Source organism: Phocoena phocoena, chromosome 16, assembly GCF_963924675.1.
Source record: "Phocoena phocoena chromosome 16, mPhoPho1.1, whole genome shotgun sequence".
Taxonomy (NCBI): domain Eukaryota; kingdom Metazoa; phylum Chordata; class Mammalia; order Artiodactyla; family Phocoenidae; genus Phocoena; species Phocoena phocoena.
In genome coordinates this window covers 44,189,831-44,197,816 of record NC_089234.1, presented here as the reverse complement: position 1 = coordinate 44,197,816, position 7,986 = coordinate 44,189,831, and positions in this window count along the sequence as shown.

The window sequence follows — 7,986 nt, the reverse complement described above, 5'->3', positions numbered from 1 at the left end:
AGGAAGAAGGCGCGGGCGCCGTAGTGGGTTCCTTGGTGGGCGGGACTACGAAGAAGTAGGAGGAACTCGGGGGCGGAGAAGGGAAACCGCCGCACGGCTCAGCAGTTCCTCGAGGGGACGCTGCTGAGCCGCCTCTGCCCCCATCCGCAGCCCGCCCTCCGCAGCCAGTTCAGCCGCTGGCCCAGGAGGCTGAAGGAGGCACGGCAGTGGCCTCACCCGGACACTGTACTGGCTGGCCTGTGACGACAGGAAGGACTAGTACGTAACAGACAATTTTACCACAGTGTAGCTGTGCCGCCCACGCTTCATTGAGGTCAGGTTGCTGGGTGCTACGCGCCCAGCAGAGTCCCTCAGTTCAAGCAGGAGCTGGAGCTCAGAGTCCAAAATTACTGCCGAGGAGGGGGATGGGGCATGGTTGCAAACCTTAAAATGCAGATTCCCAGGCCTTGCAGCAGAGCCAGATTCAGTATGTCTGTGTGGGTCCCAGGTTCCTCAAGGTTTAACAAGTTCTAATGCCAGTGGTAATGGGACCACATTAAAGCAATACCGATCCGGACCATCACCCCATCCACTGTCACTACCGCTGTCGCCGTCTTCAAGCTTGACATCCAACCCCTGCTTAATTTGTGTGGAGGAGACTTTGGCTAGTTAGTTGTCCAGAGACTAGAGTTCTAGCCTCAGCATTAACGTCTTGATCCGGGAATGTCGCATCCCCTCTCTAGGATTTAATTCCCCCACTGCAGCTGAGGACGCTGGACTACGTCAGCGTTTTCCCACCCAAAGCCCTGAGAACGTGTGACAAGTATGCCTTGAGATTTTTTTCTTTTTTTTAATACATTTATTTATTTTATTTATTTACTTTTGGCTGTGTTGGGTCTTCTTTGCTGCATGTGGGCTTTCTCTAGTGGTAAGCGGGGGTGTTACAGTGCGCGTGCTTCTCATTGCGGTGGCTTCTCGTTGCGAAGCACAGGCCCTAGAGCGCGTGGGCTTCAGTAGTTGTGGCACGCGGGCTCAGTGGTTGTGGCTCATGGCCTCTGGAGAGCAGGCTCAGTAGTTGTGACTCACAGGCTTAGTTGCTTCACGGCATGTGGGATCTTCCTGGACCAGGGCTTGAACCTGTGTCCCCTGAATTGGCAGGCAGATTCTTAACCACTTCTTCTTGCCACCAGGGAAGTCCTGCCTTGAGATATTGATAGATGTGCTGTACAACCATTTTCCATGTGGACAATGGCATGAAGAAGATTGGGAAGACCTAAACTAAAGCTATGGAAGGGTCCTTCTAGCTCTCACGTTCCATTTATTTCAAAGATAGCCACCTCCTGAAACAGCCTTTCCTCTGTTGGATAGCTTTGTTAGAAAATTCTTACCAGTGTAATATTGAGCTGAGAGTCTGTAGCTTTGAAACATTGATCCTTCGGTGCCATAGAAAATTAAGCCCACTTCTTCTTTTAAGTGGTAAGCAACTATCACCACTTCCTTTTCACAGATTCTCAGGATTGAAAGGGACCTTCCGGGTCATCTGTTCAAACCTCTCACCCTGTCATGGAAGAAACAGGGCTGGGTTGTATTGTTTGTTTTTTTCTGAGTACATACTATGTACAAGACCACAAACAAAAATAGACACAGCATTCTCCCCACCTGCAGTGAAAACTAGTGGCAGAGGCAAAGAAAGGAAGAGTTGCAGTACAGTGTCAAGATAGAGGTAAGTATAGGCTAGAATTCCTTATAATTACATTTTAGCTAATTTCTGAAATAATTTTTCTTTACATTTTTCTAGAGTGTTTTTATTCTTTCAGATGTTTGATATAAAGTTAAACTTCTTTTGGATATTTAAAAAGCTTTTTGTTGTTTTAAAGTGTCATTTTCATAAATCTTGCTATAAAGTTCTTATAAATCTGATCTATAACATTTCTGTTTTCATCAGATTCCAGTATTCTTTAAAACTCATATACATTGCAGTGATAATTTTATTCCAAACTCAGCATTTACACAGAAAATATAATTCTACCTACTTACTCACATTGTCTTTGAACAAAAAGGCATATGGCTTCATGTATATTTACTTTATAAAACTTGAAGACTTTTCCAGGGTTCTGTCCCTTTATTTTGTTTTAAAATTTCATCTGCTCCCAGTGTTTCAGTCCCAACTAACTTCAACTATCAGTTACATCCTCATGGTTCCCGATTTCATATTGAATCCAGATCTCTCCTTTTACTCTCACATCTATTGGGTTGGCCAAACAGTTCGTTCAAGGTTTTCTGTAGCCGTAAAATTTTACAGCAAACCCGAACGAACTTTTTGGCCAACCCCAATATATAGCCACTGGCATCTTTACCATCACGTTTCACAGAATTCACTATCTTTCCCCTATCTTGAACTCCTTCTCTTGGTAAGAGGCACCAGTATCCCATTGGAATCATGGAAGCCAATAACTTGATAAACTATTATATAATCTCCCTCATTCACACTCCTCACCCATCAACCAACTAATGATAAGTATTGCTGATTCTATTTCATTAGCCCCTCTAGTAAGTATTTCCTCCTCTTCCATCACATTGCTATAGCTTTTGATCAGGCCAGTAGTGTGTTGGTAAATCAGCTTTCTGAAAAGAGAGCCCTAATTTGTAGTTTTTGCTGAGATCTATGGTGTAAATAAATACTCGCATGGCTGATTTCAAACCACCAACTGAATGTCACTGAACCTGAAGTTGGGAAGAGATATATATCATTGGCTTTTTAAGCCAGTACCAGTCAGCTCCTGTATGCCACTGGTTCACAATGGCTCTGCTATCTTTTCCCAAAATCTTACAGTAGTTTTCCTACTTTCTTTCTTTTTTTGGCTGCGTTGTGCAGCCTGTGGGATCTTAGTTCCCAGACCAGGGATTGAACCCATGGCCCCTGCAGTGGAAGCACGGACTCTTAACCAGTGGACTGCCAGGAAAGTCCCCAGTTTGCCTACTTTCAGTCTTACTTCCCTCCAAACCATATTTCACACTGTCACCAGGTCAGTCCTTCTAAAAGGCAAATCCCATTCATTCATTTGTTCATGAAGTATGAATGGAGCAGCAGCTCTGTGCCAGGCAGGCAATGATCACATTTCGGTACTTGAAATCTTCAGTGGCTCATGATTACCCACAGAATCAAGTTTAAATTCTCATATATGGCATGCAAGTCCTCCATGAACTGGCCTTTCTCCTCCCTCTAAAGCTTCATTCCTCCCTTCACCTTTGCTTGAAATAGTTTATTATTTAAATATCCATTTCTTGTCTGTTAATAAATACATCAAAGCACTTCAATTTGGCTCTGAGTTTACCATTGCATTTTGTGTGATATGCCAAAGTTATGGAAATTACTGGATAAGCATACAGACTTAGAAGTTAGATCTAAGTTCAAATCCCGTGCTTGTTATTACCTGTGTGACCTTGCTAAATGACAATCTCTCTGTCCCAGAGTTTTCCTGTCTGTGAAATGGGAACAGTGATAGTTGATTCTTAGGATTGTTATGAAGATTAAATTAGACAGTGTATAAAAAGTTCTTACTACAGTCCCTGACACAGAGTAAAAGCTCAATAAATAATAGCTATCTTTTTTTTTTGACCATGCCATGTGGCGTGTGGGATCTAGTTCCCTGACCAGGGATGGAACCTGTGCCTCCTGCATTGGGAGCACAGAGTTTTAACCACTAGACTGCCAGGGAAGTCCCAACAGTGGTTATCATTATCCTTACATTATTCATAACACTTATTATTAGCTTCTAAATAATTATAGATGTAGTATGGATTGTATCCAAACAAAAAAGTCATATTTGCATCACAGCCCTGTCTTTTATTTTGTCATTTCCTCTCCCGATTAAATAACATATGAATTATATACCAGCATTGGTCCTCTCTTCCTATTGAACTTTTAACATTTCTTAATTATTAGTGGTGTTTTGAGCATAAACACTATGGTAGGTGATGAAAAATTAAAACAACACACACTTAGGTTGGAATCGTTCTTTAATGTTTTCAGAACATCTTTATATAACTGTATTTGATTATATGATTCACAAATTGAAGAAGTAGACAGAGCAAGTATTATCATGATCATGGTTCCCAATTTACAAATGAGAGAAATTAAGTTCAGAAAGCCCATGTCACAATGTTACAACAGTTAATAAGATGTGGAAATGATCACCTGGTCTTCCAGTTCATTGTCTTGCACTTTTCCCATTATATCAGACTATCCCTCAGACTCAGTCAACACATCGCATCATTCCAGCCCCAAATATCTTCCTTGGATCTTCTAGACTATGTGAACTCATATCATTTATTTGTGACATATCATATAGCCCTCTGGTTGTTAATCTTTTTTTATGTGTACATATTTTTTTCCTCAATAGATGGTAAGCTATACTTGAGGACAAGACTAAGTCTTATGCTTCTTTCTGTCCCCTATAATACTAGCATAGTACATTGAGCATGACAAATGGATGGAGGGAGGGAGAGAAAGAGAGAGAGGGAGATTAAAAAATGTAAAAAGATTAGTTTTGCACAAATAATTTATATACAAATTTGGCACCACAGAAAACAGCAGCTACCTGTTAGAAGTGTCATTTGCCAATAGGAGGGACAGTTATGTGTGTCGATGGGAGCAATGTAAAATTTGGGAACATATGTATGAAAGCAATGATCATGGTTTATTGATATTGCACACTCGTAAAGCTGAAAGTAGCACCAATAAATAGCAGCAGCAGCAGTCAGAGACCACGATAATTCCCTGGTGAATAAGAGTTAGATCCATAGTTATCACTTGAAGAAAAAACTATTCCTAAGAGAAAGCAGTCTTGCTTTTGTAATTATAATGGACAAATAATCCAGCTACAATAGGAACAATCACCTAGTAGGTTTAGCATGAGGAATAGACGTAATTCTGAACTCATAAGTAAAATATATTTCTAGAAATAAGGTTATACTATAAACACCACATCTAAAGACAGTGTACTCACCAGCAATTAAATAGCACTGTGATAGGCATTGGAAATGGTACAAAAAGGATAAGACATCGTTCCTGTTTCAACAAGTTTACACTTTGGGGAAATAAAGTATAAACACACACAAGTTATAAAAGTATAACAATTCTTTGCAGCAATATAAGAAAAAAATTATAATCTGAATATCTCCTAACTTTCCTGTAAATCAAGATTTTAATAAAGTATGTGAAGAAAACTACATGTATAATTTTTTCCTTCAAACCATTTTCATTCACTTAGGGTCTGTTATCACCTCACAGCAGTTTGCCTTTTAAAACAGTACACATGCCGTGCAGTGCAGCCAAAACATAAAAAACAAAACAAAAACAAAAACAAACAAACAAAAAAACCCCAACAGTGTACAAAATGATGGAAAGGAGAGAAAAATTCTAAAGAAAGATCTATTGCATGTTAATAGTTCCCAGATATCTAAATTAGTTTATGAATTACTTCTCAATTAGAACAAGGTATGCAACCTTAATTATTAAGAGGGTATCAGAGGGGCTTCCCTGGTGGCACAGTGGTTGAGAGTCCGCCTGCCGATGCAGGGGATACAGGTTCGTGCCCCGGTTCGGGAAGATCACACATGCCGCGGAGCGGCTGGGCCCATGAGCCATGGCTGCTGAGCCTGCGCGTCCGGAGCCCGTGCTCCACAACGGGAGAGGCCACAACAGTGAGAGGGCCGCATACCGCGAAAAAAAAAAAAGGTATCAGAGTTATTTTTAGCCATTGCTATAGCAGTATTATGCAAAATAAATATAGGTTTTCTATTTTAAAGCTGATTCTATGAGTCAGCAGGAGGAAGGACAAGTAAAATGGATAACTATAATTTTATGCAAATTATAAAACCCAAATTCATATTGCTGGATATTCCTGTAAGCCAAATTAAAGAGTGGAAGAAATTCAGAATGATTATATTGAGGGAATAATGCTATTAATAAACAGAATAACCTACCTTGTCTGCCCTCCCATTTTAAAACACTGGATCAATACAAATGGTAATAATTATAATTTATCACTCAACTACATGGCAAGCATGTTAATATATTTTGCTTCTAATCCTTTCATAAATCCTACAAAGTGGAATTATTTGTATTGTACAGGTATGAAAACTGGTATTCAGAGAGAGATATATAGGAAGGATTATCTTCCTTGTTGCATCTTGTTAAAAATTTCTACCTATGAATCCACAGTTTGCAGCTTTGAAATTATATTTGACTCTATGTAAGTGTAATATAGGCAATTCAGTCATGAAGTTGCCATAGTTTTTTTGTTTTTGTTTTTTTTTTCTGCCTGCACTGTTCAGCTTGCAGGATCTTAGTTCCCTGACCAGGGATCGAACCTGTGCGGCCCTGCAGCATAAGCGTGGAGTCCTAACCACTGGACCGCCAGGGAATTCCCAGTTTGTTTGGTTTTTTTAATATTCCCTTACATTTTATTGTTTCTTTTCTATCCTTGTAAAGACTCCTTCTTGGGACTTCCCTCATGGTCCAGTGGTTAAGAAAGACTCCACACTACCGATGCAGGGGGCCTAGGTTCGATGCCTGGTCGGGGAACTTCATCCCACACGCCGCAACTTAAGAGCCCAAATGCCACAACTGAAAGATCCCACATGCCGCAATGAAGATCCCACATGCTGCAACAAAGACCCGGCGCAGCCAAATAAATAAATAATTTTTAAAAAACAGTTAAAAAAGACTCTTTCTTGACTTATTTAATTTGTGTGTTGCTAAAAATAACATCTGAAGTTCCTTTATTTCCTCATTCATTCAGTCATTCAGGCTTGAATTTTTAAAAACTATACACACACATATGCATGTGTGTGCATGCATAAAAAGTGTGCAAAATAATACACACAAAATTGGGTTTAATGGTGATTATACCTTAGTATTGCAGGAATGAGTAGATGGTACTCAATTTTTACTTTATATAGACCTGTATTGTTTTACATTTTTTTCCAAAATACAACGGTAATATTTATCATTTTAAATATATTTTTAAAAAAGACTCCATTCCTAGTAGAAGCCAGTACTATGCTAGATACTGCAATAAGTTCTAAAAATACAAAGGTGACTAAGGCATGATCCATCTGTTTAAATCTGCTGGGAGAGTAGGGAATGGTTTCATAGAGTAGGTGACATTTGAACTGTTTTTTTCAAGTGAAGAAGGGTGGAGGTGCTTTCCAGAAAAGGGAAACAGTATGTGCAAGTCACAGATATGCATGAGGGCATGGTGTCCTTAAGAAGACAAAATATATGTGAAAAGGAGTAGTATGAGACAAGTCTAAAGAAGTTGGGTGGCATTAGGTTGTGAAGGGCTGTGTGTAATATGCTAAGGAGTTTGTTAGCAAAAGATGGACAAATAACTTTTTAGGCAGCTTAAACTCATTTTTAGAAAAACCTCTTTGGTAGGAGCACTGAGAGTGATGGAAGTGAGGAGACTGTAAAGAAGGAGGTAAACTAGGAGGTTATTGCTATGATTCAGGAAAGAGGTTGAGATTCTGAACTAAGATTCTGCCATGGCTCATATGCCAAAGGCATTTCTAGTACAATCAGCAGGATTTCATTCACAGGTGGAAGCCAAGACTGATTCCGAGGATTCTAGTATGACAAATTATTCCAGTTCCAATTCTACACTCTGCTAAATAAATAGCCCCAAACGCATGCTTTTATTACATCATTTTGTTGATTAAAAACTTACACTGGGGCTTCCCTGGTGGCGCAGTGGTTGAGAGTCCGCCTGCCGATGCAGGGGACACGGGTTCGTGCCCCGGTCCGGGAGGATCCCACATGCCGCGGAGCGGCTGGGCCCGTGAGCCATGGCCGCTGAGCCTGCGCGTCCGGAGCCTGCGCTCCGCAACGGGAGAGGCCACAACGGTGAGAGGCCCAAGTACGGCAAAAAAAAAAAAACACAAAAAACTTACACTGATCTGGAACCTAGAAAAATGGTACAGATGAACCGGTTTGCAGGGCAG